The sequence below is a fragment of the Bos grunniens genome, chromosome 4, assembly GCF_055505025.1.
Source record: "Bos grunniens cultivar Pamir isolate PY7600 chromosome 4, Bosgru_T2T1.0, whole genome shotgun sequence".
NCBI classification, from domain to species: domain Eukaryota; kingdom Metazoa; phylum Chordata; class Mammalia; order Artiodactyla; family Bovidae; genus Bos; species Bos grunniens.
In genome coordinates this window covers 90,011,283-90,030,656 of record NC_141168.1, presented here as the reverse complement: position 1 = coordinate 90,030,656, position 19,374 = coordinate 90,011,283, and the positions used below count along the sequence as shown (strand labels likewise).

Sequence of the window (19,374 nt, the reverse complement as noted above, 5' to 3'; positions counted from 1 at the left end):
AAGAAGCAGGGTGACAATATACAGCCTTGACATACTCCTTTTTCTATTTGGAACCAGTCTGTTGTTCCATGTCCAGTTCTAACTGTTGCTTCCTGACCTGCATACAGGTTTCTCAAGAGGCAGGTCAGGTGGTCTGGTATTCCCATCTCTTGAAGAATTTTCCACAGTTATTGTGATCCACACAGTCAAAGGCTTTGGCATAGGCAATAAAGCAGAAATAGATGTTCTTCTGGAACTCTCTTGCTTTTTCCATGATTCATCAGATGTTGGCAATTTGATCTCTGGTTCCTCTGCCTTTTCTAAAACCAGCTTGAACATCTGAAAGTTCACAGTTCACATATTGCTGAAGCCTGGCTTGGAGAATTTTGAGCATTGCTTTACTAGCGTGTGAGATGAGTGCATTTATGCGGTAGTTTGAGCATTCTTTGGCATTACCTTTCTTTGGGATTGGAATGAAAACTGACCTTTTCCAGTCCTGTGGCCACTGCTGAGTTTTCCAAATTTGCTGGCATATTGAGGGCAGCACTTTCACGGCATCGTCTTTCAGGATTTGAAATAGCTCAACTGGAATTCCATCACCTCCACTAGCTTTGTTCGTACTGATGTTTTCTAAGGCCCACTTGATTTCACATTCCAGGATGTCTGGCTCTAGGTGAGTGAGCACACCATCGTGATTATCTGGGTTGTGAAGATCTTTTTTGTACAGTTCTTCTGTGTATCCTTGCTACCTCTTCTTAATATCTTCTGCTTCTGTTAGGTCCATACCATTTCTGTCCTTTATCGAGCCCATCTTTGCATGAAATGTTCCCTTGGTATCTCTAATTTTCTTGACAAGATCTCTAGTCTTTCCCATTCTGTTGTTTTCCTCTATTTCTTTGCATTGATCGCTGAGGAAGGCTTTCTTATCTCTTCTTGCTATTCTTTGGAACTCTGCATTCATATGCTTATATCTTTCCTTTTCTCCTTTGCTTTTCGCTTCTCTTCTTTTCACAGCTATTTGTAAGGCCTCCTCAGACAGCCATTTTGCTTTTTTGCATTTCTTTTCCATGCAGATGGTCTTGATCCCTGTCTGCTGTACAGTGTTACGAACCTCCGTCCATAGATCATCAGGCACTCTATCTATCAGCTCTAGTCCCTTAAATCTACTTCTCACTTCCACTGTATAATCATAAGGCATTTGATTTAAGTCATACCTGAATGGTCTAGTGGTTTTCCCTACTTTCTTCAATTTTAAGTCTGAATTTGGTAATAAGGAGTTCATGATCTGAATCACAGTCAGCTCCTGGTCTTGTTTTTGTTGACTGTATAGAGTTTCTCCCTCTTTGGCTGCAAAGAATATAATCAATCTGATTTCGGTGTTGACTATCTGGTGATGTCCATGTGTAGAGTCTGGTGATGTCCATGTGTAGAGTCTTCTTTTGTGTTGTTGGAAGAGGGTGTTTGCTATGACCAGTGCATTTTCTTGGCAAAACTCTACTAGTCTTTGCCCTGCTTCATTCCGTATTCCAAGGCCAAATTTGCCTGTTACTCCAGGTATTTCTTGACTTCCTACTTTTGCATTCCAGTCCCCTGTAATGAAAAGGACATCTTTTTTGGGTGTTAGTACTAAAAGGTCTTGTAGGTCTTCATAGAACCATTCAGCTTCAGCTTCTTCAGCATTAGTGGTTGGGGCATAGACTTGGATTACTGTGATTGAATGGTTTGCCTTTGAAATGAACAGAGATCATTCTGTTGTTTTTGAGACTGCATCCAAGTACTGCATTTGGGACTCTTTTGTTGACCATGATGACTACTCCATGGTCTGACACACTGTGGTCCACTGGAGAAGGGAATGGCAAACCACTTTAGTATTCTTGCCTTGAGAACCCCATGAACAGTATGAAAAGGCAAAATGATGGGATACTGAAAGAGGAACTCCCCAGGTCAGTAGGTGCCCAATATGCTTCTGGAAATCAGTGGAGAAATAACTCCAGAAAGAATGAAGGGATGGAGCCAAAGCAAAAACAATACCCAGTTGTGGATGTGGCTGGTGATAGAAGCAAAGTCTGATGCTATAAAGAGCAATATTGCATAGGATCCTGGAATGTCATGTCCTTGAATCAAGGCAAATTGGAAGTGGTCAAACAGGAGATGGTAAGAGTGAACGTCGACATTTTAGGAATCAGCGAATAAAATGGACTGGAATGGGTGAGTTTAACTCAGATGACCATTATATCTACTAATGCGGGCAGGAATCCCTTAGAAGAAACAGAGTAGCCATCATGGTCAACAAAAAGGCATAGGGAAGTAAATTTGTTTGAAAATGCCTTTACTTTTGCTTTTCAACTTAATTGATAGTTTGGCTAACACAGAATTCTAGGCTGAAAACTGTATTTCCTTGAAGCATTAATGGCACTGCTGTATTGTCTTCTTGCAACTGTTTTACTAATAATAAGTTACTGTTACTCTTATTTTTTGGTAGGTGACCTAATTTTTCCCCACTAGCTTTTAAGAGCTTAAACTTTTTATTTTTAAATAATTCTGTATTTACAGAGGAGTTGCAAAAATAGTAGAGAGAATTCGCAAATACCCTTCATCTCATTTCAGTTCAGTTCAGTTGCTCAGTCATGTCCGACTCTTTGCGACCCCGTGAATTGCATCACGCCAGGCCTCCCTGTCCATCAACAACTCCCGGAGTTCATACAAACTCACGTCCATCGAGTAGGTGATGCCATCCAGCCATCTCATCCTCTGTCGTCGCCTTCTCCTCCTGCCCCCAATCCCTCCCAGCATCAGGGTCTTTTCCAGTGAGTTAACTCTTCGCGTGAGGTGGCCAAAGTATTTAAGTTTCAGCCTCAGCATCATCTAGCTTCCTTTATTGCTAACGCCTACCGTAATACAGTGTTAAGAAATTAACGTTGGTACAGGTCTACCAATTAAACTACAGGCTTCCCCAGAAATATACTTTTTCTCTTGCAGGAGTCAGTCCAGAGTACCACATTGCATTTATTGTCATAGACCTTTACTCCTGAAGTCTGTGAAATTTCTTTTATTTTTCCCCTGGTCTTTTTCTTACCTTGACATTTTAAAGTAAATTGAGGTGTCTTGTAGAATGTCCCTCAATTTGGGTTTGCCTGATATTTTCTCATGATTAGACTGAAGTTATGAATTGTCTGTGCCTAATTGCATCATATTAGGGAATACATGATGTCAATATGTCTTATTATTGGTGATGTTAATATTAATGAGTTAGTTAAGATAGAACTTGCTAGGTATATCCACTGTAAAGTTTTTCTTTTTTCCTTTCCACGTTTTGTTTATTAGAAGCAAGTGACTAAGTCCATTCAGTATTCAGGGGGAAAATCTATTAAGCTCCATAACCTAGAGGGAAGCACATCAAAGAATTTGTGGACTTAACCATAGTAGTTAGTAAATATGTTGGAGACTATTCTTTGAGTCTACACAAATGTCCTGTTTTTTTTTCTTTAAAAAAAAATACTATTTTCACTTTTAGCATTCCTCATTGTATCTTGCCTGAAGATACAATGTAATGTTCTGTGTGATGTTACTGTGATGTGCTAAAGACCATTTTCTATTCCCCTCACTGTTCCTATAATTTTTAGTTGTGCCTCTTGTGTAATGAAAATTTATACTTTCTTCCCCAATGATTTGTTTATTCCATCATTTATTTTTACCACTTTGGTATGGGTGGAAGTTCATGACATTGTACAGGAGACAGGGAGCAAGACCATCCCCAAGAAAAAGAAATGCAAACAAACAAAATGGCTGGCTAAGCAGGCCTTCCAAAATATGTGAAAAGAAGAGAAGCAAAAAGCAAAGGAGAAAAGGAAAGATACATCCATTTGAATGCAAAGTTCCAAAGAATAGTAAGAAGAGATAAGAAAGCCTTCCTCAGTAATCAGTGCAAAGAAATAGAGGAAAACAATAGAATGGGAAAGACTAGAGATCTCTTCAAGGAAATTAAAGATACCAAGGGAACATTTTATGCAGAAATTAAAGATACCAAGGGAACATTTTATGCAAAAATGGGCTCAATAAAGTACAGAAATGGTATGGACCTCACAGAAGCAGAGGATATTAAGAAGAGGTGGGAAGAATACACAGAAGAACTGTACAAAAAAGATCACGATGGTGTGCTCACTCACCTAGAGCCAGAGATCCTAGAATGTGAAGTCAAATGGGCCTCAGGAACCATCTCTGCGAACAAAGCTAGTGGAGCTGATGGAATTCCAGGTATCCTAAAGATGATGCTGTGAAAGTGCTTCACTCAATATGCCAGCAAATTTGGAAAACTCAGCAGTGGCCACAGGACTGGGAAAGGTCCATTTTCATTCCAATCCCAAAGAAAGGCAATGCCAAAGAATGCTCAAACTACTACACAATTACACTCATTTCACATACTAGTAAAGTAAAATTCTCCATCCAGGCTTCAACAGTATGTGAACAGTGAACTTCCATATGTTCAAGCTGGTTTTAGAAAAGGCAGAAGAACCAGAGATCAAATGGCCAACATCTGCTGGATCATCAAAAAAGCAACAGAGTTCTAGAAAGACATCTATTTCTGCTTTGTTGACTATGCCAAAGGCTTTATCTGTGTGGGTCACCACAAACTATGGAAGATTCTCAGAGATGGAAATACCAGGCCCCCTGACCTGCCTCTTGAGAAACCTGTATGCAGGTCAGGAAGCAACAGTTAGAACTGGACATGGAACAGCAGACTGGTTCCAAATAGGAAAAGGAGTTCGTCAAGGCTGTATATTGTCACCCTGCTTATTTAACTTCTATGCAGAATCAATCATGAGAACCGCTGGGCTGGAGGAAGCACAAGCTGGAATCAAGATTGCCGGGAGAAATATCAATAACCTCAGATATGCAGATGACACCACCCTTATGGCAGAAAGTGAAGACGAACTAAAGAGCCTCTTGATGAAAGTGAAGAGTGAAAAAGTTGGCTTAAAGCTCAACATTCAGAAAACTAAGATCATGACATCTGGTCCCATCACTTCATGGGAAATTGATGGGCAAACAGTGGAAACAGTGGCTGACTTTATTTTGAGGTGCTCCAAAATCACTGCAGATGGTGACTGCAGCCATGAAATTAAAAGATGCTTACTCCTTGGAAGGAAAGTTACGACCAACCTAGACAGCACATTAAAAAGCAGAGACATTACTTTGCCAACAAATGTCCGTCTAATCAAAGCTTTGGTTTTTCCTGTAGTCATGTATGGATGTGAGAGTTGGACTATAAAGAAAGCTGAGCGTCAAAGAATGGATGCCTTTGAACTGTGGTATTGGAGAAGACTCTTGAGAGTCCCTTGGACTGCAAGGAGATCCAACCAGTCCATCCTAAAGGAAATCAGTCCTGTGTGTTCATTGGAAGGATTGATGTTGAAGTTGAAACTCCAGTCCTTTGGCCACCTGATGCAAAGAGCTGACTCATTTGAAAAGACCCTGATGCTGGGGAAGATTGAGGGCAGGAGGAGAAGGGGACGACAGAGAATGAGTTGGTTGGATGGCATCACCGACTCAATGGACATGGGTTTGGGTCGTCTCCGGGAGTTGGTGATGGACAGGGAGGCCTGGCGTGCTGCAGTTCATGGGGTTGGAAAGAGTCGGACATGGCTGAGCGATTGAACTGATGAAAGTGAAAGAGGAGAGTGAAAAAACTGGCTTAAAGCTCAGCATTCAGAAACTAAGATCATGGCATCTGGTCCCATCACTTCATGGCAAATAGATGGGGAAACAATGAGAGGCCTTATTTTCTTGGGCTCCAAAATTGCTCTTGATAGTGACTGCAGCCATGAAATTAAAAGACGCATACTCCTTGAAAGAAAAGTTACGACCAGCCTAGACAGCATATTAAAAAGCAGTGACGTTACTTTGCCAACAAAGGTCCGTCTCGTCAAGGCTATGGTTTTTTCCAGCAGTCATGTGTGATGTTGGACTATAAAGAAAGCTGAGCGCTGAAGATGATGCTTTTGAACTGTGGTGTTGGTGAAGACTCTTGAGAGTCCCTTGGACTGCAAGGAGATCCAAACAGTCTATCTGAAAGGAAATCAGTCCTGAATATTCATTGGAAGGACTGATGTTGAAACTGAAACTCCCAACACTTTGGCCATCTGATGTGCAGAACTGACTCTTGAAAAGACCCTGATGCTGAGAAAGATTGAAGGCCAGAAGAGGAGGGGACAACAGAGGATGAGATGGTTGGATGGCATCACCAACTCTGGACATGAGTTTGAGTAAACTCCAGGAGTTGGTGATAGACAGGGGGGCCTGGCACACTGCAGTCCATGGGGTCCCAAAGAGTCGAACACAAATGAGCAGCTGAACTGAACTGATGATATTTGTTCATGAATATTTGGTTTTTGAGTTATCATCCAATTACATCATTACAAGCACATCTCAGAGATAGTCCCAGTTTGGTTCCAGACGACCTCAGTGAAGAATGAATATCTCAGTAAAGACAACCACAGTACTTTTTTGGTCTCGCAGTGCATGTGAAGGTTATGTTTACATAATACTATAGTCTATTTAAGCATACAGAAGTGTTACATCTTGGAGAAGGAAGTGGCAACCCACTTCAGTATTCTTGCCTGGGAAATTATGAACAGAGAAGCATGGTGGGCTATAGTCCCTATAGTTGCAAAATGAGTCAGACACAGCTTAGCAACTGACAACAGCAGCATTCTAAAAAAACAATGTACATACCTTAATTTTAAAATGCTTTATTGCTGGAAAAAAAAAACATCAACTGTCATTTGAGCCTTCAGTGAGTTGTGACATCAAAGATCCGTGATCACATATCAGCCTAACAAATATAAAGTAATGCAAAAATGTGAAATATTGCAGTTACCAAAATGTTACTCAAAGATATGAATTGAGCAGATACTGTTGGAAAAATGGTGCTGATAGACTTGCTGGATACAGGTTATCACTAACATTCAATTTTTTTTAAAAAGTTATTTGCAAAGCACAATAAAGCAAAGTGTGATAAAACCAGGTATTCCTGTGTTCATTATCTTCCTCACTTTGTTCTATTTTTGGCCATTGAAAGTTGTTTCAGATTGGCTCCTCTATCCTTTTGATATGCCCTCATCCTGAGCTTTCTTTTAATCTTTAGTATTCTGTTAATTTCATAATTATGTATGTAAGCATAGGTTTTCATTTATGGTATAGTTCTGGATGGAATTTTCAACTCTGGGTCCTCCCCCACCACCCTACATCCACCCATTCACCCTTTTTTATTTTTTGCTCATTTTGAACTCTTAATGGATGTACGTTGGACTCCCTATATTGATTTTTTTTTTTTTTTTTGCACCTTTTCTTTTACTTGTCTTTTTACCTTTTCTTATATTTTCAATGAAATTCCTTAACTTTAGCTTCAGGTATTTTTGTTGAATTGTTTTTTAATTTCCAAGAGTGATTTTTGTTTCTTTTTTTATTGCATCTTGTTCTTACTGTATAAATACAGTAGCTTACCGGAAGTCTCATGTTTCCTCCAGGGTTATATTTTTTTGTCTGTATTTCGCTTTTTCTGAGGTAGGCTTATGTGCATCCCAGGCTTTTGTTTAAATAGATGGTGATGATGATCATCATGATGATGATGAAGGTGACTGACAAATATGTTTACGTGAAAGATTGTGAAATCATTGTTAACTGGTGGCCTTCTTTTTAGGAAATTGGGTAGGGCCACTGTGTGTTATATTGAAAGGGACCTAATTATCAACATGTAGTATTACAGTGTGGGACCATATTTCTTTAGATAGAAATTCTCAAATATTTTGCCCCAATTTTTTAACAGTAGGGCTAATATTCCATGTATAGGCTTCAGTTTACTGTTTTATACTCCATATCTCCCTCTCATTATTTTAGTTCCATACTTCTACAGAGCTCTACAAAAGACAAATTGGCTCTTTTCTAGAATATATCCTCTTCCTTGATAATCTCTATTCTTATTTGCAGAAATGTGATCCAGTTAAACTTACATAACAATGCATAATAGAAGCGAGTTTTACAGGACTTGTTTTCTTTTTGTTCTACCAGCTTTGGCCCTGTGGGCCCTGAATAGCAGGTATAAACATCAAACACTGTAGGAGAAACCATGTATATCTGGCAAGAGAACTGAGAAAAGGGGCGCTTGACTCCAAGTCCAGCCTGTTTGTGGGTTGCACTGAAGTACTCTTGCCTGGAAAATCCCATGGACAGAGGAGCCTGCTAGGCTACAGTCCATGGGGCCGCTAAAAGTTGGACACGACTGAGCGACTTCACTTTCACTTTTCACTTTCATGCATTGGAGGAGGAAATGGCAACCCACTCCAGTGTTCTTGCCTGGAGAATCCCAGGGACGGGGGAGCCTGGTGGGCTGCTGTCTCTGGGGTCGCACAGAGCTGGACACGACTGATGGGACTTAGCAGCAGCAGCAGCATTGTCTGCATAAACAGCTAAAATATTGAGAAAATACCTTTATCTTTTGTTAGAGGAATCAGGAAATATTGGGCCCTTGTTTTTCAGTGAATATGAGGGGAATTACTTTTTCTTTTCTTTGTCATTTCACTCTGAAGGTAATGCCAACCATGATTATGTGCAGGACAATGAAGGAACACCCCCCTCCTCCCCGGATACTGGCTTTCTGGCCACAGAAACCAGAAAAAAAGGACACTTGGGGGTTGGAGAGTATGAGGATAAGTTTGTAGAGATCTGTAAAAGGTGATCCCCTATTTTCTGTACGGAATAAAGTAAGTTCTGGACTCAACTCTGTACTGCACATGCACAGAACAATCCTCAAGAACCATAGCAGAGGCCTCAAAGCCTGAAATAAACCACCACCTAATTTCTGACATGTGCTAGGCATACTCAGAGAGCATAATAAAATCTTTAAATTAATATTGAAATTACTGATCAAAGAAGGCAAGCTGTCACTTTTAGTATGAATCTAAAGGGGTTGTTTTGCTAAAATAGAACTGTTCTCTAGAGGATTCGTAATAGAACCCAGAATCACCATAACATAATATAAAAAATGTCCAGGATGCAATCCAAAATTACTCAGCATACTATGTATCCACCATGTCAAGATGATCCACATGTTAGAATTATTAGATGAAGACTTGCTAAGAATTGTCAAAGGATCTAGACACTTCACTAAAGAGAATATACATGTGACAGATAAGCACATGAAAAGATGTTCAGCATCATCTTTTATTTGGGGGAATGCAAATTAATCCTGCCACAAGATACCTGTCACCTATTAGAATGGCTAAAATAAAAAATAAGAACATCAAAATCCTGACAATTAGAAGTACTGACAAAATTGCAGAGCTGGAACTTCATTGCTGGTGGGAATGCAAAATGACACAGCACTTTTGAAAAACATTTTGGAATTTTCTTACAAAAGTTAAACATACACTTAACCATATCCACTCCCAAGTATTCATCCTAGCTTTGAATATACATGACATTTATTTATAATCACCTAAACTGTATACAATCCTAATATCCTTCAGCTGGTAAATGAATGAAATGTTGTGGTATATCCATATGTTGGAGTACTACTCCACAGAGTAGAGGAATGAATTATTAATACACAAAACCACATGGATGAAATTTAGATGCATTATGCTGAGTGAAAGCATCCAGCTTCAAAAAGGCTACCAATTGAATGATTCCATTTACATGATGTAATAGAAAAATCAAAACTGTACAAATGGAGAACAGATCAGTATTTCCTAATGTGTGATGGAGGAGAGTTTGTGAAAAAGCATCAAGAAGAAATTTTTTTAAGTGAAAGCAGTTCTTCTATATTGGAATTTTGGTGATAGCTACGTGACTTAATGTGTTTATCAAAACTCATAGAACTATGTAGAACTGTATGCAAATTGAAACATTTTCAAAAACATGAGACAATACTTAATCTTTGAGAAATTACAGTCTAAAAATTGAGGGAGATTTTCTAGTTAATTTTTATTTTAACAGTCCCAAGGAATTTCTTGCTCAGCTTCACACATATGCCTCATGCAATGTGTCTAGAGCCAAAGGGACTCCTGAAAACAATTTTGTGCAATTCTACCATTTTATAAAGAAAGACTAAACGTAAGTCTTAAGAGGTTAATTGACTTCTTTATCAAGGCTTGAAACTTAGTTCCTTGAAGCAAGTTGAGTTATGTAGTGATGAGTTAGAATGAGCCATGGAAGCAATAAATTCAGACAGGCAGTAACAGTCAGTAGTAGTTAACGTATCTGATCTCCTTCAGTGTGCTGGGTTTCTGAATGCTTTTTAAAATACAGTTTCTCATTTCATCCTTTGAACAGTGATATAAAATAGATATTTCTGCTCTTCCCAGTTAAAAATGAAAAAACTGAAAATTGGAGAGAGAAGTTGCCAGGAATTACATGATTGGTCGGTGGAGCAGAGTCAGGATTTTTATCTTGAACTAGAAGCTAACTTATACAAGAAGATATGATGTCAGGATATACAAGCAGTTCAGTATTTGGGAACCATGATGTTTGTGACAATAGATTTTTAAAAAGTAGGCAGAGATCAATAGGATGTTACATATATTTGATTTTTTTTTTCCTGCAACTATAGGAAATGAGGAAGCATTGGAAGTTTTTAGCTAATAATCAGATGGTCACTTTTTCATTTTCAACCATTTGATATTTGTATGGAGGACAGATTTCTAGGGAATAATTTTGAGACCAGTTAGCAAAGACAGTAGGAACTTTTGGTAAGATCCTAATAAAACAGAATTTGTAAGGTGTACTTGGGACCAGTTTAAGAGATGTCTGTGTAATAAAATTAACAGTATTTGGTGACTGATTAAATGTGAGAAAAGAGATGAAAGGTATCAATGATGACTACTGCAGTTGAAATGGAGAATTTAGGAAAAGGATTGGTATAGTGTGGAACGTCTGTCTCCCTTCCCTTCTGTTGATTTTGCTTCTTGTGGTTCGGAGCTCTTTTGGTAGGTACTTACATGTTTCTAAGTGTTACAGCTTCTTGGTGGAGTGATACTTTTATTATTATAAAGTACCCTTCCTTATCTCTAGTAGTAATTTTTATCTTACCAGTCTAGTATTAGTATAGCTATTCTAACTCTCTGTTTGCACAGTATATCTGTTTTCCATCCTCTTAGCCTCCTCAAGTCTTTGAATTTAAAGATAGCTCCTCTTAGATTTTTTAAAATCCATTTTTTAAAATCCATCCTGTCAATTTTCTGCCTTTTGGAGACTTCAATTCATATTTAATGCAATTACTGATAAAGACTTCTGCCATTTTAATATTTGTTTTCTATTTGTCTTCATGTCTTCTTTTTTGTTCCTGAGTTTCTCCATTGTTGACATTTTGTGTTAAACACTGCTCATGTGTTATTTTAATTACTTTGTAATTTTTTTGATATATGTAAGTATAGGTATATATACTATATATATTAGTGTGTATATATTAATATATATGTGTAGTTTTCTTAGTGGCTCCTGCTTTGGATATTATAGTTCACATCTTTTAACAGTCTAATTTGGATTAATACCAACTTTATTTCAGTAACATGCAAAAACTTTCTCCTACATAGTTCTGCCTCCACTTATGCTGTTATTTTCACTAATTACATCTTTGTATATGGTGTACCCCTCAACACAGATTTATAAGTATTATGCAGTCTTGTTTGAAACTAGATGGGGGGAAATGAGTAGACAATGCATTTATACTGTCTTTTGTATTTGTCTGTATAGTTACTTCACCTGGCATTCTTTATTTTTTCATATGTATTCTAGTTATCATTTAGTATCTTTTCATTACAGCCTGAAGGACCCCCCCCCCACCCGCCTTTAACATTTCTTACAGGTGTGACAGATTCCTTCAGTTTTTTATCAATCTGGAAGCATCTTAGTTTCTCCCTAGTTTTGAAAGATATTTTTGCTGTATATAGAATTCTTGGTTTATAGGTTTTTTCTTTCACCTCATTGAATATATCATCCCATTGCTTTCAGACCTCCATGATCTCTGATGAAAAACAAATCAGCTGATTTTCTTTATAATGATCCTTTGTAGATCATACGGAGAAGGCAATGGCAAGCCACTCCAGTACTCTTGCCTAGAAAATCCCATGGATGGAGGAGCCTGGTAGGCTGCAGGCCATGGGGTCCAACAGAGTTGGACACGACTGAAGTGACTTAGCAGCAGCAGCAGTAGATCATAAGTCACTTCTCTCTTGCTGTTTTCTAGATTCTTTTTTTTTTAACTTCAAACAGTTTGATTATTATATGTCTCAGTGTGAATTTCTTTTCATTTAACTTACTTAAAGTTAGTTGCGGTTCTTCCATGTGTATATTAATGTTTTTCATCAAAATTGGGGAATTTTCAGACCATTTAATCTCTCCGTCTTTTCTGAGAGGCTTTGTGTGCATGTTGGGGCACCCTCAGCTCTCAGCCAGACAATGCTCGTTCTCTTTTCTCTTGGGGAGCCTCAAAGGATAGGTAGGCCTTATAAGTGAGAGTTCGGTTCATCTCAACCCTTCTCCTGAGTATGTTCACAGCCCTAAGCATGTATGTGGCTTCTACATTCCAAGGAGTATGTCAGAACTTTATAGAGCCCCTATGGCTATCTCATACCTCTGAGCTTTTTAAGTTTTTTGTTTATCTGTTTATTATTTGGCCCAAGTATTAGTCATTGTTTCAGGTATCCATGAAGTTAAAATACTTGTCTTTAATTGTTTTAGATAAACACATGCTCTTCTCTATTCCTGGAGGAAGACTTTTTGCATTGGAGCACTTCCAAGGAATGTTCACTGCAACATTGTTTTAAGTCCTCCAAAGAAGCAATGATGATTCTTGGGGAAAGAAGTTTTGAAAGGGCTTTCACTCTGTTCTGCTCCCTCTGGTGGCTACCAGGCTGCTGGGAAATGTAAATGGAACTAGCAAGTTAAAACACCACAAAACTTGCTGTTTTTATCAAGATTTAGCCATTTTCCTTATAAAACACTCCCTGAGTTACAGGAACCCTTGATTAATTTACAGAGTCTAAATGAGTTGATTTGATTGTTTATTTTTCCCCCAGTTTTCTGAATCTTTTCACAGAGGAGTTAAGTTTTGGTCACTGTCTTTACTAATATTGTCTCTTTCATATTTTGGGGAGGAATTCCCCTTTTATTTCTGAGATATAAGGATAGGAAAGTTAATGAGTTTTTTTTGTGACATCTTGAATGATGCTTTCTATGGCACATCTGGGAGATCAAATTCCTATTTTAGGACTCTGTTTCCTGATGTAGCCATCAATTTATAGATGATAGTTAAAACCATTAGAGTAGATAAGATTGCCTTTTTAGAAAGTATTAATAAGAAAATGACCAAAAGGGCTTCTCTGTTTGAGCTGATAATTGCTGAAGGAGGAAATGAAAAAATTCTCATGATGTAGATTGATGTCTACGAATTTTATGGTCTCAAATCTCAACCAGTCTCTCAGAACAGCCAATCAATCTTACTTTTTTTCAGCTTTCACATTGCCTTAGTAATTATCTAAACCTTCTCGAGTCTTTTTTTTTTTTTAGCACATTATTTAACAGTTTTATTTTAAAAATAAAGTCATTACATTCAGCATCAATAATAATGATAACAGCCATGTGACACATAGTTTTCTTAATATTTTCATTCTCATACTTTAGCACCCTCAAGTCTTCTTATTTCTTGTTACTCCCACTTAACTTTCCTTTATCTGTCTTCTACTTTGAGAAAACTTAAGCCACATAACTTCTCTCAAATTATCATTTCTCCCTCTTTTAATTTACTTTTATCCCCAGGTAATGATAGGGGAGAATTAAGTGTACTCATGAAGAGGTGTCCAGGAGGGACTGATAAGACCATCCCAATAGGCATTGGAGGGATCCAGGGACTACAGGTTTCTAAGTTTGAGTAATTAGGTTTTTAAGAACAAATCAAAATATAATTTCTATAAAGTGAGTTATATATAAAAGTCTGGCAAGAAATTGTATAGATGCTGCAAATGGATGTTTGATTGAAGTTATCCGTTGAGCAAAGGGTGTGTTTTTTGCTTGCCTATAACAAATGCCATACATTTAAAAATGTCCCTGTAGTGGGTTGAATTGTGTCTCCCAGAAAGAGAGACAGTTCCTACTCCATAGAATTTGTGAATGTGACCTTATTGGGAGATAGTTCTTTGCAGATGAGATGCGTTAAGAGGAATTTGTAACTATGCCTGGTGCCTAGCATTTATGATCTAGTGGACGTTAAATCCAATGACGGCAGATGTATAGAACAGTCTTTTGGACTCTGTGGGAGAGGGAGAGGGTGGAATGATTTGGGAGAATGGCATGGAAACATGTGTAATATCATATATGAAACGAATCACCAGTCCAGGTTCAATACGTGATACTGGATGCTTGGGGCTGGTGCGCTGAGATGACCCAGAGGGATGGTATGGGGAGGAAGGTGGGAGAGGGGTTCAGCATGAGGAACACGTGTATACCCGTGGTGGATTCATGTTGATGTATGGCAAAACCAGTACAATATTGGAAAGTAAAAAATAAATAAGTCCAGTGACAGATATCCGTATAATAAAGAGATGATACACAGAGGGCAAGGCCATGTGAAGGCAGAGGGAAACATTGGAGAGCTGCACCTACAAGCCAACCAATGCCAAGGATTGCCAGAAGGCACCCGCAGCTAGGAAGAGGCAAGGAAGGATTCTTCTCTAGAGCCTTTGATGGGAGAATTGTGCTGCTGACATCTTGATTTTTGGCATCTAGTTCCATAACTGTGAGAGAGTGAATATCTGTTGTCTTTAAGCCACACAGTTTGTGGATTTTTGTTTTTGTTTTGTTTTCTATAGTAGCCCTTGGAAACTAATAAAATCTCTTAGGTCACTCTGGAAATTATTTTAATTGGTAAATATGCAGATATGTTATCAAATGGCAGGCTTTGAAAAATATTCATAAAATGTGTTTTTTACAGTGTATTAGCTTAGGTTTAAGGGTAACGTGAAAATGAAATTATAGGTAGGACTCTGACAGCTAGATAATTGGCTCTTGATGGATTGATTACCTCAAATAAATAAAAATTTAAAGATGTTTTATTCCATTCATCCCTTCAAATCTATGATTCCATTTGAAAATCTCAGCTAATTTTTTTCTGAGAGAAACGCTGTTATATCATGTTAGGAAATAATCTGCATAATTTCTAAGTTTGCATCTTCTACTTATATCCTTTTTATATGTGTAAATATATATAGTACATATAAATACTACTATATTTGAATAATCGTGTCATACAGCGTGGCATTTTATTAATAATCTAGATAAAATATGCAGTTTTTTTATATTCAGTTTATTAAACCAAAGTTGTTTTGGTTACATCCTTTAGATTTTCTTAGAGAAAAAAAATTGAAATTTCTTCTTGACATGTTTTTGAAACTTGAAGATATTTTTCAGATCTTGATCCATATTATAGATCACCTGTAATTTACTTTTTGAATTATGCTTTACCTTTTTCAAGATGATATCTTTATTAGTTTGCTACTGCTCCCAAGACAAGTTATCACAAATTTAGCAGCTTAAAACACACTTTTTTATATAGCTATTTAAGTCCGAAGTCTTAGTAGGCTCAGCCTGAGTCCTCTGCTTAACATCTCACAAGTTGAAATCAGGGTGTTGACTGGGTCATGTTCCCACCTGAAGTCTCTGGGGAAGCATCTGCTTCCAGATATATTCACACTGACAATCAAATTCAGTGTTCGCTGTTGTAGGATGTTGGTCCTTGTTTCCTTCCTGTCTGTCAATGGGGGCTAATGTTTGCTCCTGGAGGTGACCCACATTCCTTCTCATACCTTCCATGTGGAAACCACCCCCCCTCCCAACCAGCAGCAACAGGTCAAGTTCTTCTCACACTTCTAATTTTTCCTGCTGGATTTTTCTGACTCCAGCTGAAGAAAGCTGTCTGCTTTTAAGAACTCATGTGATTAGATTGGGCCCACCCAGATAATTAAGAACAGTCTGTCTATATTAACCTTTTTAAACTTAGTCACATCCCTTTTGCCATGTGATAAAATGTATACACAATTCCAGGGATTGGGACACAGGCATCTTTGTAGGGGATTCAAGAGGGAGAGGACATATGTATACCTATGGCTGATTCATGTTGAGGTTTGACAGAAAACAACAAAATTCTGTAAAGCAATTATCCTACAATTAAAAAAATAAAAGTACACACAATTCCAGGGGTAGGGACACAGGCATCTTTTTAGGGAGTTGGGGCATTTTGCCCACTGTAAGTATTAATAACTAATATCAACAGTTTTGATAGCTAGTTGCGTTAAGTATAAAAAGTGTTAACCCTACTAAAATAATTATTGAAATAATTCTAAATATAAATACAAAAAAAGATACTGTAGGATATATAGTTAGTATAAGAACTCTCTGCCTCCTTATAATTTATATTTTATAAAGTATAATGATAATGTTTGCCAAAGAGGTAGGAAATTAGGAAATTGTCTTCTTACACCACAGAAGACACACTTCTCCGTGGAAAAAGGTTAATGAACTGAAATGTCATTCCCCTAATGATAGTTTAATTGTACAACATAATTTACTTATTTTGCGATTCTAGCCAACTTTTATTGCTTGAAATTAATTGGATAGCCACACCACTTGGGAGTAGACTAGAAAGTCCACACAAAAGCCATGTCCCCATCATTTCTCATTTATCTTAGAGTTTGGTACTGAGTAGCTGGGGACGTGAATTCCTTTCTCTTTTCGTACCAGTAGTTTCATGTGGTTAACAAAGGACTCTCTCAAGATAATGGATGCTTCTTAAAGTCGGAGACTCTGACTTGTTCATTTTTGTATCACCAATACCGGTCATACTGCAGTTGTTCCAAATATTGTGTTGGAGCAACACAAATATTAGGTAGGTACAAACATATTTGTGGTTTCAGACCATGAATTTTAAATCATTATAACTAGGCTCAAACACATCTTTTTTATACAAAATTGGAACCATTACAGTCAACACATTATTGCCAATGAGAAGTAAGTTTGTTTATTCCTGTAGCATAAAAATCCATGCTTCGGGATTTGACAAAAAGTATTGTGCCTCCTGTTGGTTGTGGAGGCATTATCCCTGCAAAAAGTTGTTGAGATGCTTGAAGAAGTATCAGTTGGTGAGCGTTCAGGTGAAAATGGCAGATAAGGCAAAACTTTGTAGCCCAGTTTGCTCAAGTTCTGAAGCATTGTTTGTGCAACATGCAGTGAGGCATTGTCTTGGAGAAGAATTGGGCCCATTCTGTTGACCAGTTCTGGCTGCAGGCATTGCAGTGTTCAGTGCATCTGACAGATTTGCTGAGCATATTTCTCAGATGTAATGGTTTTGCCGGGATTCAGAAAGCTGTAGTGGGTCAGACTAACAGCAGACCACAAAACAGTGACCATGGCCTTTTTTTGGTGCAGATTTGGCTTTGGGAGATACTTTCGGAGCATCTCAGTCCAGCTTAGTGGACTAAGACCAAAAAAAAAAATCCATTTTTTGTTGCATGTCACAGTCCTATCAAGAAATGGTTCCTTGTTGTTGTGTAAAATAAGAAAAGTAAAGTGAAAGTTATACAGTCCATGGAATTCTCCAGGGTGGAATACTTGAGTGGGTAGCTGTTCCCTTCTCCAGGGGATCTTCCCAACCCAGGGATGGAACCCAGGTCTCCCCCATTGCAAGCAGATTCTTTACCAGCTGAGCCACCAGGGAAGCCCAACAATACTGGAGTGGGTAACCTACCCTTCTCCAGGGGATCTTCTTCACCCAGGAATCAAACCAGGGTCACCTGCATTGCAGGCACTTCAGAGTGACAATTTTTTTCATTTCCTGTTAGCTCATGAAGCACCCACTTATCGAGCTTTTTCCTTTTTCCTTTCCAGTTTGTTTCAAACGTCAACGTTGAGTCCTTTGGCAACTTCTCATGTAGTTGTAAGAGCTTGATGATTACTCTTAATTGGTCGTTGTCAATTTCCGATGGTGGCCACTGCACCCCTCATCTTCAAGGCTCCCTTCTGCTTTACAAAACTTGGAACCACCAATGCACTATGTGTTCATTAGCAGTTCCTGGGCCAGACACGTTGTTAATGTTATGAGTTGTCTCGGATGCTTTACTACCCATTTAAACTAGAATAAGAAAATCGTTCAAATTTGCTTTTTGTCAAACATCATTTGTCTAGTCTAAAATATAAACTGTAAGTAATAAGACATTAGCAAAAAGAAAACAAAGCGAGAAATGCACATTAAAATGATGCATAATGTCACTACGTTTATTTAAGAATGTATTCTAGTATCAAATGGCAACGTTCAACAGTGCAAAACCACGATTACTTTTGCACCAATCTAATACTGAAAAATAACTGAGTTTGTGAATAAATACCACAGCTAACAAATGTTTATTAAACAGCCAGTGTGTACAAGTTGGTCACCCATTGATTCAGTGTTTAGTGAATAAAGCTCATGCCTTCAAGCCATCACTACGTGATATATCTTTCTGATTATTCTTGGTTGTCATTGCTATAAAAGAACAGAGATCTCTACTACAGGTGATTTAATACATAATACCTGAATTAGAAATCAGGTGTCTTGAATTCTGCTCTTTTATCAATTAATTGGATAACTGGGGGATTCCCAAGCAAATTAATTTCTGAGGCTCAACTTACCTGTAAAATGAAAATGTAAAATAAGATCCTTTAGATTTCTTCCAGCTTTTAAATTTGTACACTTTGAATTTTTCTTTTGAAATAAAATGGGAAGCCTGAAAGATAAAGGAGTTCAAGATTGATCCTAAACATAAACCCTCATCTAATTGTTTTTTTTGTCCTTGCCTCAGTGTTAACATTCATAAAATGCAAGTCATTTTGCCTTAAAACTTAACTGGCTTTATTTATACCTTAAGGATTTTATCCATTCATTTAATTTTTCTATGAAAAGAGGAAATTTCAGTGAATCACATTCAATTCTTTTTTAAATAAAAGCAAACAGATAAAGAAGAGGGGATATCTGACACTTGAACCTATAGATTTTTCTATTAGTCAATCAAAAGGAGGGCCAGGTAAAAGAAGAAGCCAAATTGAATTTTTTTAATTTTCTTAAGTTCTGTTATCAGGAAAATAGTGCTTCTTTCCTCTAAATAATAATTGTAAGGAGAGAAATAAAGCTAATAGTTTATCCATTATAAATGTGATATGTCAATTAACTAAATTTTTATGTGCCCCTGCCTATTATACATAAGAACAAAATCGTTTTTTTCTAAAATAAAGAAGTAGTTACTTCCAATAGAACTATCTTATAAATTAAAGAGAGAATATTTAAGGATCACTCTGTCTACCAGAAACTAACATTCT

The 19,374-nt window shown here is 37.6% G+C and overlaps 1 protein-coding gene across 2 annotated transcripts in view; it reads left to right on the top strand.

Moving 5' to 3' along the window:
- SP4 (Sp4 transcription factor) overlaps nucleotides 1-19,374 on the top strand; it is an 82,313-nt gene that overhangs the window by 58,999 nt on the left and 3,940 nt on the right. The gene's annotated exons all lie outside the window — the stretch shown is intronic.